The sequence below is a fragment of the Oncorhynchus gorbuscha genome, linkage group LG03, assembly GCF_021184085.1.
Source record: "Oncorhynchus gorbuscha isolate QuinsamMale2020 ecotype Even-year linkage group LG03, OgorEven_v1.0, whole genome shotgun sequence".
NCBI lineage: Eukaryota > Metazoa > Chordata > Actinopteri > Salmoniformes > Salmonidae > Oncorhynchus > Oncorhynchus gorbuscha.
The window spans coordinates 1,382,354-1,396,787 of record NC_060175.1 but is presented as its reverse complement, the minus strand read 5'-3'; the positions used below and the strand labels follow the sequence as shown (position 1 = coordinate 1,396,787).

The 14,434-nt window shown below is 41.7% G+C and overlaps 1 pseudogene; it reads right to left on the bottom strand.

Annotated features, from left to right (window-relative positions):
- Positions 1-885: 885 nt before the first annotated feature.
- The window catches only part of LOC124032162, a 182,518-nt pseudogene continuing 168,969 nt past the window's right edge, over positions 886-14,434 (bottom strand).

Below are 14,434 nucleotides of genomic sequence, written 5' to 3'. Positions count from 1 at the left end.
CGGAGAGAGAGCGGAGAGAGACAGCGGAGAGAGAGAGAGAGAGAGAGAGAGAGCGAGAGCGGAGAGAGCAGCGGAGAGAGACGGAGAGAGAGCGGAGAGAGAGAGAGCGGAGAGAGTCAGCGGAGAGAGAGGAGAGAGAGCAGAGAGAGAGAGAGAGACAGAGGACAGAGAGCGGGGAGAGAGAGAGCGGAGAGAGACAGCGGAGAGAGACAGCGGAGAGAGACAGCGGAGAGAGAGCGGAGAGAGAGAGAGCGGAGAGAGAGAGCGGAGAGAGAGAGCGGAGAGAGACAGAGAGAGACAGCGGAGAGAGAGAGCGGAGAGAGAGAGCGGGAGAGAGAGAGCGGAGAGAGACAGAGGAGAGAGAGAGCGGAGAGAGAGAGCGGAGAGAGAGAGCGGAGAGAGACAGAGAGAGAGAGCGGAGAGAGAGAGAGAGCGGAGGAGAGAGACAGCGGAGAAGACAGCGGAGAGAGAGGAGAGAGAGACAGCGGAGAGAGAGCGGAGAGAGAGAGAGAGAGACAGAGAGAGAGAGAGAGAGCGGAGAGAGAGGAGAGAGAGCGGAGAGAGACAGTGGAGAGAGAGACAGCGGAGAGACAGCGGAGAGAGACAGCGGAGAGAGTCAGCGGAGAGAGAGAGCAGAGAGAGCAGAGAGAGACAGCGGAGAGAGACAGCGGAGAGAGACAGCGGAGAGAGAGCAGAGAGAGACAGAGGAGAGAGAGAGCGTAGAGAGATAGAGCGGAGAGAGACAGCGGGGAGAGAGAGAGCGGAGAGAGACAGTGGAGAGAGAGAGCGGAGAGAGACAGTGGAGAGAGAGAGCGGAGAGAGACAGCGGGGAGAGACAGAGGAGAGAGATAGCGGAGAGAGACAGAGGAGAGAGATAGCGGAGAGAGACAGAGAGAGAGAGCGGAGAGAGAGAGCGGAGAGAGACAGCGGAGAGAGAGAGCGGAGAGAGACAGCGGGGAGAGACAGCAGGGAGAGGTACCCTCAGTGTGTCTACAAGCTCTGGTCTAAGAGCTGCTCCAGGGTTCTCCATTCAGTAGCTTCAAAACCTCTGAAAGTTGATGTTGGATTGGAAGGTACAGAGGTTAAGGAGCAGGAGGACAGAGCCTAGCACTCTGGGGACCAACTTGGCAGAGTCAAACCACACAGCTTGAGACATTACATGATAAAAGACTCAGAAAAATGATTTTGTATAAAAACAGAAGAATAACTTAGTCTTTAGTAACAATCCAGTTTTTGAAGTGCGTGGCTTAGTTGGTAGAGCACGGTCCTTGTGGGTTCAATTCCCACTGAGGGCCAGTATGAAAACCTATGAAAATGTATGCAATTGCTTTTGTAAGTCGCTCCGGATAAGATCGTATGATGAAATATATATATATATGTAAGTTACAAGTATAAAGTTCATCACCATATGAATATTGCAGAAGTGGTGGGTGACAGTCTGTCCTGGGATGGTGTGTGTTTAGACAGTGTTAGAGGTGATGATGACATATATCCGGGCCAGGAAGGTAGTGAAGGCTCCCTGTCTCAACAGATTCTACAGTGTGTTAGAGGTGATGAAGACGTATATCCGGGCCAGGAAGGTAGTGAATGCTCCCTGTCTCAACAGATTCTACAGTGTGTTAGAGGTGATGAAGACGTATATCCGGGCCAGGAAGGTAGTGAATGCTCCCTGTCTCAACAGACTCTACAGTGTGTTAGAGGTGATGAAGACGTATATCCGGGCCAGGAAGGTAGTGAAGGCTCCCTGTCTCAACAGACTCTACAGTGTGTTAGAGGTGATGAAGACATATATCCGGGCCAGGAAGGTAGTGAAGGCTCCCTGTCTCAACAGACTCTACAGTGTGTTAGAGGTGATGAAGACGTATATCCGGGCCAGGAAGGTAGTGAAGGCTCCCTGTCTCAACAGACTCTACAGTGTGTTAGAGGTGATGAAGACGTATATCCGGGCCAGGAAGGTAGTGAAGGCTCCCTGTCTCAACAGCTTCATCTCCACATCGATCAGGAAGTCTCTCGGCTGTCTCACCTGCCGCTGCAGGTACACCGCCCCCGTAAAACTGTTCAGCTTCCGCGTGGAGAAGTAGTTCTCCTCGTTACCATGGGTGATGGAGATAGCAATGTTGTCTCCCCTGTAGGCGGGGGAGGGGCCAATCCTGAAGATCTGAGTGGGGATGACAATGTTGATCTGGAAGCTCAGCTGGTAGTAGGTGATTCTCAGAGGAGAGGTCTGGCAGTCTACAGAGTTAGCTGGACAACCACTGCGCTCACAACGACTGGAGAGAGAGAGACAGTTAGGGTGAGAGAGAAATGGTTTACGGTGAGAGGGTTAGAGAGAGAGAGAGAGAGAGAGAGAGAGATGGTTAGAGAGAGAGAGAGAGGGTTAGAGAGAGAGGGGGGTTAGAGAGAGAGAGAGGGTTAGAGAGAGAAAGAGAGAGAGAGGTGGGTTAGAGAGAGAGAGGGTTAGAGAGAGAGAGGGTTAGAGAGAGAGAGAGAGAGAGAGAGAGAGAGAGGGTTAGAGAGAGGGGGGGTTAGAGAGAGGGAGAGAGAGAGAGAGAGAGAGAGAGAGAGAGAGAGAGAGAGAGAGAGAGTGAGTGAGTGAGTGAGTGAGTGGTGGTGAGTGAGTGAGTGAGTGAGTGAGTGAGTGAGTGAGTGAGTGAGTGAGCGAGTGAGCGAGTGAGTGAGTGAGTGTGTTGTACTCACGTATCTGAGACCTTTCTGTAATATGGAGGGCAGGAGAAACTGAGACACCTGTACCCTCCCTGGACGTTGGAGCAGGTCTGTTCTGTAGAGCAGTTATGAACTCCTGTTGTGCACTCATCAATATCTACCACAGACAGACAGACTCATCAATATCTACCACAGACAGACTCATCAATATCTACCACAGACAGACAGACTCATCAATATCTACCACAGACAGACAGACTCATCAATATCTACCACAGACAGACTCATCAATATCTACCACAGACAGACAGACTCATCAATATCTACCACAGACAGACTCATCAATATCTACAACAGACAGACTCATCAATATCTACGACAGACAGACTCATCAATATCTACAACAGACAGACTCATCAATATCTACGACAGACAGACTCATCAATATCTACAACAGACAGACAGACTCATCAATATATACAACAGACAGACAGACTCATCAATATATACAACAGACAGACTCATCAATATCTACAACAGACAGACAGACTCATCAATATATACAACAGACAGACTCATCAATATCTACAACAGACAGACAGACTCATCAATATATACAACAGACAGACTCATCAATATCTACAACAGACAGACTCATCAATATCTACGACAGACAGACTCATCAATATCTACGACAGACAGACTCATCAATATCTACGACAGACAGACAGACTCATCAATATCTACGACAGACAGACAGACAGACTCATCAATATCTACAACAGACAGACTCATCAATATCTACAACAGACAGACTCATCAATATCTACGACAGACAGACTCATCAATATCTACGACAGACAGACTCATCAATATCTACCACAGACAGACAGACTCATCAATATCTACGACAGACAGACTCATCAATATCTACCACAGACAGACTCATCAATATCTACGACAGACAGACTCATCAATATCTACCACAGACAGACAGACTCATCAATATCTACCACAGACAGACAGACTCATCAATATCTACCACAGACAGACAGACTCATCAATATCTACAACAGACAGACTCATCAATATCTACGACAGACAGACAGACTCATCAATATCTACGACAGACAGACAGACTCATCAATATCTACGACAGACAAGACTCATCAATATCTACGACAGACAGACTCATCAATATCTACGACAGACAGACAGACTCATCAATATCTACGACAGACAGACAGACTCATCAATATCTACGACAGACAGACTCATCAATATCTACGACAGACAGACAGACTCATCAATATCTACGACAGACAGACAGACAGACTCATCAATATCTACAACAGACAGACTCATCAATATCTACGACGGACAGACTCATCAATATCTACAACAGACAGACTCATCAATATCTACGACAGACAGACTCATCAATATCTACAACAGACAGACAGACTCATCAATATATACAACAGACAGACAGACTCATCAATATATACAACAGACAGACTCATCAATATCTACAACAGACAGACAGACTCATCAATATATACAACAGACAGACTCATCAATATCTACAACAGACAGACAGACTCATCAATATATACAACAGACAGACTCATCAATATCTACAACAGACAGACAGACTCATCAATATCTACGACAGACAGACTCATCAATATCTACGACAGACAGACTCATCAATATCTACGACAGACAGACAGACTCATCAATATCTACGACAGACAGACAGACAGACTCATCAATATCTACAACAGACAGACTCATCAATATCTACAACAGACAGACTCATCAATATCTACGACAGACAGACTCATCAATATCTACGACAGACAGACTCATCAATATCTACCACAGACAGACAGACTCATCAATATCTACCACAGACAGACAGACTCATCAATATCTACGACAGACAGACTCATCAATATCTACCACAGACAGACTCATCAATATCTACGACAGACAGACTCATCAATATCTACCACAGACAGACAGATCAATATCTACAAACAGACAGACAGACTCATCAATATCTACCACAGACAGACAGACTCATCAATATCTACAACAAAGACAGACTCATCAATATCAATATCTACAGACAGACAGACTCATCAATATCTACGACAGACAGACTCATCAATATCTACGACAGACAAGACTCATCAATATCGACAGACAGACAGACTCATCAATATCTACGACAGACAGACAGACTCATCAATATCTACGACAGACAGACAGACTCATCAATATCTACGACAGACAGACTCATCAATATCTACGACAGACAGACAGACTCATCAATATCTACGACAGACAGACAGACAGACTCATCAATATCTACAACAGACAGACTCATCAATATCTACAACAGACAGACTCATCAATATCTACGACAGACAGACTCATCAATATCTACGACAGACAGACAGACTCATCAATATCTACAACAGACAGACTCATCAATATCTACAACAGACAGACTCATCAATATCTACGACAGACAGACAGACTCATCAATATCTACATCAGACAGACAGACTCATCAATATCTACGACAGACAGACTCATCAATATCTACGACAGACAGACTCATCAATATCTACAACAGACAGACTCATCAATATCTACGACAGACAGACTCATCAATATCTACGACAGACAGACAGACTCATCAATATCTACGACAGACAGACAGACTCATCAATATCTACGACAGACAGACTCATCAATATCTACGACAGACAGACAGACTCATCAATATCTACGACAGACAGACAGACAGACTCATCAATATCTACAACAGACAGACTCATCAATATCTACGACGGACAGACTCATCAATATCTACAACAGACAGACTCATCAATATCTACGACAGACAGACTCATCAATATCTACAACAGACAGACAGACTCATCAATATATACAACAGACAGACAGACTCATCAATATATACAACAGACAGACTCATCAATATCTACAACAGACAGACAGACTCATCAATATATACAACAGACAGACTCATCAATATCTACAACAGACAGACAGACTCATCAATATATACAACAGACAGACTCATCAATATCTACAACAGACAGACAGACTCATCAATATCTACGACAGACAGACTCATCAATATCTACGACAGACAGACTCATCAATATCTACGACAGACAGACAGACTCATCAATATCTACGACAGACAGACAGACAGACTCATCAATATCTACAACAGACAGACTCATCAATATCTACAACAGACAGACTCATCAATATCTACGACAGACAGACTCATCAATATCTACGACAGACAGACTCATCAATATCTACCACAGACAGACAGACTCATCAATATCTACCACAGACAGACAGACTCATCAATATCTACGACAGACAGACTCATCAATATCTACCACAGACAGACTCATCAATATCTACGACAGACAGACTCATCAATATCTACCACAGACAGACAGATCAATATCTACCACAGACAGACAGACTCATCAATATCTACCACAGACAGACAGACTCATCAATATCTACAACAGACAGACTCATCAATATCTACGACAGACAGACAGACTCATCAATATCTACGACAGACAGACTCATCAATATCTACGACAGACAAGACTCATCAATATCTACGACAGACAGACTCATCAATATCTACGACAGACAGACAGACTCATCAATATCTACGACAGACAGACAGACTCATCAATATCTACGACAGACAGACTCATCAATATCTACGACAGACAGACAGACTCATCAATATCTACGACAGACAGACAGACAGACTCATCAATATCTACAACAGACAGACTCATCAATATCTACAACAGACAGACTCATCAATATCTACGACAGACAGACTCATCAATATCTACGACAGACAGACAGACTCATCAATATCTACAACAGACAGACTCATCAATATCTACAACAGACAGACTCATCAATATCTACGACAGACAGACAGACTCATCAATATCTACATCAGACAGACAGACTCATCAATATCTACGACAGACAGACTCATCAATATCTACGACAGACAGACTCATCAATATCTACCACAGACAGACTCATCAATATCTACGACAGACAGACTCATCAATATCTACGACAGACAGACTCATCAATATCTACGACAGACAGACTCATCAATATCTACCACAGACAGACTCATCAATATCTACGACAGACAGACTCATCAATATCTACGACAGACAGACTCATCAATATCTACCACAGACAGACAGACTCATCAATATCTACCACAGACAGACAGACTCATCAATATCTACGACAGACAGACTCATCAATATCTACGACAGACAGACTCATCAATATCTACCACAGACAGACAGACTCATCAATATCTACGACAGACAGACAGACTCATCAATATCTACGACAGACAGACAGACTCATCAATATCTACCACAGACAGACAGACTCATCAATATCTACCACAGACAGACAGACTCATCAATATCTACCACAGACAGACAGACTCATCAATATCTACGACAGACAGACAGACTCATCAATATCTACCACAGACAGACAGACTCATCAATATCTACAACAGACAGACTCATCAATATCTACGACAGACAGACAGACTCATCAATATCTACGACAGACAGACTCATCAATATCTACGACAGACAGACTCATCAATATCTACGACAGACAGACTCATCAATATCTACCACAGACAGACAGACTCATCAATATCTACGACAGACAGACTCATCAATATCTACGACAGACAGACAGACTCATCAATATCTACGACAGACAGACTCATCAATATCTACGACAGACAGACTCATCAATATCTACGACAGACAGACTCATCAATATCTACGACAGACAGACTCATCAATATCTACAACAGACAGACAGACTCATCAATATCTACAACAGACAGACAGACTCATCAATATCTACAACAGACAGACAGACTCATCAATATCTACGACAGACAGACTCATCAATATCTACGACAGACAGACTCATCAATATCTACAACAGACAGACAGTCTCATCAATATCTACGACAGACAGACTCATCAATATCTACAACAGACAGACAGACTCATCAATATCTACAACAGACAGACAGACTCATCAATATCTACGACAGACAGACTCATCAATATCTACAACAGACAGACAGACTCATCAATATCTACGACAGACAGACTCATCAATATCTATGACAGACAGACTCATCAATATCTACAACAGACAGACAGACTCATCAATATCTACAACAGACAGACAGACTCATCAATATCTACGACAGACAGACTCATCAATATCTACGACAGACAGACTCATCAATATCTACAACAGACAGACAGTCTCATCAATATCTACGACAGACAGACTCATCAATATCTACAACAGACAGACAGACTCATCAATATCTACGACAGACAGACTCATCAATATCTACAACAGACAGACAGACTCATCAATATCTACGACAGACAGACTCATCAATATCTACGACAGACAGACTCATCAATATCTACCACAGACAGACTCATCAATATCTACGACAGACAGACAGACTCATCAATATCTACGACAGACAGACTCATCAATATCTACAACAGACAGACAGACTCATCAATATCTACGACAGACAGACTCATCAATATCTACGACAGACAGACTCATCAATATCTACGACAGAAAGACTAATCAATATCTACAACAGACAGACTCATCAATATCTACGACAGACAGACTCATCAATATCTACGACAGACAGACTCATCAATATCTACAACAGACAGACAGACTCATCAATATCTACAACAGACAGACTCATCAATATCTACCACAGATAGACAGACTCATCAATATCTACCACAGACAGACTCATCAATATCTACAACAGACAGACTCATCAATATCTACGACAGACAGACAGACTCATCAATATCTACCACAGACAGACTCATCAATATCTACGACAGACAGACAGACTCATCAATATCTACGACAGACAGACTCATCAATATCTACAACAGACAGACAGACTCATCAATATCTACAACAGACAGACAGACTCATCAATATCTACCACAGACAGACAGACTCATCAATATCTACCACAGACAGACAGACTCATCAATATCTACGACAGACAGACAGACTCATCAATATCTACCACAGACAGACAGACTCATCAATATCTACAACAGACAGACTCATCAATATCTACGACAGACAGACTCATCAATATCTACCACAGACAGACAGACTCATCAATATCTACGACAGACAGACTCATCAATATCTACGACAGACAGACTCATCAATATCTACCACAGACAGACTCATCAATATCTACAACAGACAGACTCATCAATATCTACAACAGACAGACAGACTCATCAATATATACAACAGACAGACAGACTCATCAATATCTACGACAGACAGACTCATCAATATCTACCACAGACAGACTCATCAATATCTACGACAGACAGACTCATCAATATCTACAACAGACAGACTCATCAATATCTACAACAGACAGACTCATCAATATCTACAACAGACAGACAGACTCATCAATATCTACAACAGACAGACAGACTCATCAATATCTACGACAGACAGACTCATCAATATCTACGTCAGACAGACTCATCAATATCTACAACAGACAGACTCATCAATATCTACAACAGACAGACAGACTCATCAATATCTACAACAGACAGACAGACGCATCAATATCTACGACAGACAGACTCATCAATATCTACGTCAGACAGACTCATCAATATCTACCACAGACAGACTCATCAATATCTACAACAGACAGACTCATCAATATCTACGACAGACAGACTCATCAATATCTACCACAGACAGACTCATCAATATCTACAACAGACAGACAGACTCATCAATATCTACAACAGACAGACTCATCAATATCTACAACAAACAGACAGACTCATCAATATCTACGACAGACAGACAGACTCATCAATATCTACAACAGACAGACAGACTCATCAATATCTACGACAGACAGACAGACTCATCAATATCTACGACAGACAGACTCACTCATCAATATCTACAACAGACAGACAGACTCATCAATATCTACAACAGACAGACAGACAGACTCATCAATATCTACGACAGACAGACTCATCAATATCTACAACAGACAGACAGACTCATCAATATCTACAACAGACAGACTCATCAATATCTACAACAGACAGACTCATCAATATCTACGACAGACAGACTCATCAATATCTACAACAGACAGACAGACTCATCAATATCTACAACAGACAGACTCATCAATATCTACGACAGACAGACTCATCAATATCTACCACAGACAGACAGACTCATCAATATCTACCACAGACAGACAGACTCATCAATATCTACGACAGACAGACATACTCATCAATATCTACCACAGACAGACAGACTCATCAATATCTACAACAGACAGACTCATCAATATCTACGACAGACAGACTCATCAATATCTACCACAGACAGACAGACTCATCAATATCTACGACAGACAGACTCATCAATATCTACCACAGACAGACTCATCAATATCTACAACAGACAGACAGACTCATCAATATCTACGACAGACAGACTCATCAATAGCTACCACAGACAGACTCATCAATATCTACGACAGACAGACAGACTCATCAATATCTACGACAGACAGACTCATCAATATCTACAACAGACAGACTCATCAATATCTACGACAGACAGACTCATCAATATCTACGACAGAAAGACTCATCAATATCTACAACAGACAGACTCATCAATATCTACGACAGACAGACTCATCAATATCTACGACAGACAGACTCATCAATATCTACAACAGACAGACAGACTCATCAATATCTACAACAGACAGACTCATCAATATCTACGACAGACAGACTCATCAATATCTACCACAGACAGACAGACTCATCAATATCTACCACAGACAGACTCATCAATATCTACGACAGACAGACAGACTCATCAATATCTACGACAGACAGACTCATCAATATCTACAACAGACAGACAGACTCATCAATATCTACAACAGACAGACTCATCAATATCTACAACAGACAGACTCATCAATATCTACGACAGACAGACTCATCAATATCTACAACAGACAGACAGACTCATCAATATCTACAACAGACAGACTCATCAATATCTACGACAGACAGACTCATCAATATCTACCACAGACAGACAGACTCATCAATATCTACCACAGACAGACAGACTCATCAATATCTACGACAGACAGACAGACTCATCAATATCTACCACAGACAGACAGACTCATCAATATCTACAACAGACAGACTCAATAATATCTACGACAGACAGACTCATCAATATCTACCACAGACAGACAGACTCATCAATATCTACGACAGACAGACTCATCAATATCTACCACAGACAGACTCATCAATATCTACAACAGACAGACTCATCAATATCTACAACAGACAGACAGACTCATCAATATCTACAACAGACAGACAGACTCATCAATATCTACGACAGACAGACTCATCAATATCTACGACAGACAGACTCATCAATACCTACCACAGACAGACTCATCAATATCTACAACAGACAGACTCATCAATATCTACGACAGACAGACTCATCAATATCTACCACAGACAGACTCATCAATATCTACGACAGACAGACTCATCAATATCTACCACAGACAGACTCATCAATATCTACAACAGACAGACTCATCAATATCTACAACAGACAGACAGACTCATCAATATCTACAACAGACAGACAGACTCATCAATATCTACGACAGACAGACTCATCAATATCTACAACAGACAGACAGACTCATCAATATCTACAACAGACAGACTCATCAATATCTACAACAGACAGACTCATCAATATCTACGACAGACAGACTCATCAATATCTACAACAGACAGACAGACTCATCAATATCTACAACAGACAGACTCATCAATATCTACGACAGACAGACTCATCAATATCTACCACAGACAGACAGACTCATCAATATCTACCACAGACAGACAGACTCATCAATATCTACCACAGACAGACAGACTCATCAATATCTACGACAGACAGACATACTCATCAATATCTACCACAGACAGACAGACTCATCAATATCTACGACAGACAGACTCATCAATAGCTACCACAGACAGACTCATCAATATCTACGACAGACAGACAGACTCATCAATATCTACGACAGACAGACTCATCAATATCTACAACAGACAGACTCATCAATATCTACAACAGACAGACTCATCAATATCTACGACAGACAGACTCATCAATATCTACGACAGAAAGACTCATCAATATCTACAACAGACAGACTCATCAATATCTACGACAGACAGACTCATCAATATCTACGACAGACAGACTCATCAATATCTACAACAGACAGACAGACTCATCAATATCTACAACAGACAGACTCATCAATATCTACGACAGACAGACTCATCAATATCTACCACAGACAGACAGACTCATCAATATCTACCACAGACAGACTCATCAATATCTACGACAGACAGACAGACTCATCAATATCTACGACAGACAGACTCATCAATATCTACAACAGACAGACAGACTCATCAATATCTACAACAGACAGACTCATCAATATCTACAACAGACAGACAGACAGACTCATCAATATCTACCACAGACAGACAGACTCATCAATATCTACAACAGACAGACTCATCAATATCTACGACAGACAGACTCATCAATATCTACCACAGACAGACAGACTCATCAATATCTACCACAGACAGACAGACTCATCAATATCTACGACAGACAGACAGACTCATCAATATCTACCACAGACAGACAGACTCATCAATATCTACAGACAGACAGACTCATCAATATCTACAGACAGACAGACTCATCAATATCTACCACAGACAGACAGACTCATCAATATCTACGACAGACAGACTCATCAATATCTACCACAGACAGACTCATCAATATCTACAACAGACAGACTCATCAATATCTACAACAGACAGACAGACTCATCAATATCTACAACAGACAGACAGACTCATCAATATCTACGACAGACAGACTCATCAATAGACAGACAGACTCATCAATATCTACCACAGACAGACTCATCAATATCTACAACAGACAGACTCATCAATATCTACGACAGACAGACTCATCAATATCTACCACAGACAGACTCATCAATATCTACGACAGACAGACTCATCAATATCTACCACAGACAGACTCATCAATATCTACAACAGACAGACTCATCAATATCTACAACAGACAGACAGACTCATCAATATCTACAACAGACAGACAGACTCATCAATATCTACGACAGACAGACTCATCAATATCTACCACAGACAGACTCATCAATATCTACAACAGACAGACTCATCAATATCTACGACAGACAGACTCATCAATATCTACCACAGACAGACTCATCAATATCTACGACAGACAGACTCATCAATATCTACAACAGACATACTCATCAATATCTACGACAGACAGACTCATCAATATCTACCACAGACAGACTCATCAATATCTACGACAGACAGACTCATCAATATCTACCACAGACAGACAGACTCATCAATATCTACCACAGACAGACAGACTCATCAATATCTACGACAGACAGACAGACTCATCAATATCTACCACAGACAGACAGACTCATCAATATCTACAACAGACAGACTCATCAATATCTACGACAGACAGACTCATCAATATCTACCACAGACAGACAGACTCATCAATATCTACGACAGACAGACTCATCAATATCTACCACAGACAGACTCATCAATATCTACAACAGACAGACTCATCAATATCTACAACAGACAGACAGACTCATCAATATCTACAACAGACAGACAGACTCATGAATATCTACGACAGACAGACTCATCAATATCTACGACAGACAGACTCATCAATACCTACGACAGACAGACTCATCAATATCTACAACAGACAGACTCATCAATATCTACGACAGACAGACTCATCAATATCTACCACAGACAGACTCATCAATATCTACAACAGAAAGACAGACTCATCAATATCTACAACAGACAGACAGACTCATCAATATCTACAACAGACAGACTCATCAATATCTACAACAGACAGACAGACTCATCAATATCTACAACAGACAGACAGACTCATCAATATCTACGACAGACAGACAGACTCATCAATATCTACGACAGACAGACTCACTCATCAATATCTACAACAGACAGACTCATCAATATCTACAACAGACAGACAGACTCATCAATATCTACAACAGACAGACAGACTCATCAATATCTACAACAGACAGACTCATCAATATCTACGACAGACAGACAGACTCATCAATATCTACAACAGACAGACTCATCAATATCTACAACAGACAGACTCATCAATATCTACGACAGACAGACTCATCAATATCTACGACAGACAGACTCATCAATAGCTACCACAGACAGACTCATCAATATCTACGACAGACAGACAGACTCATCAATATCTACGACAGACA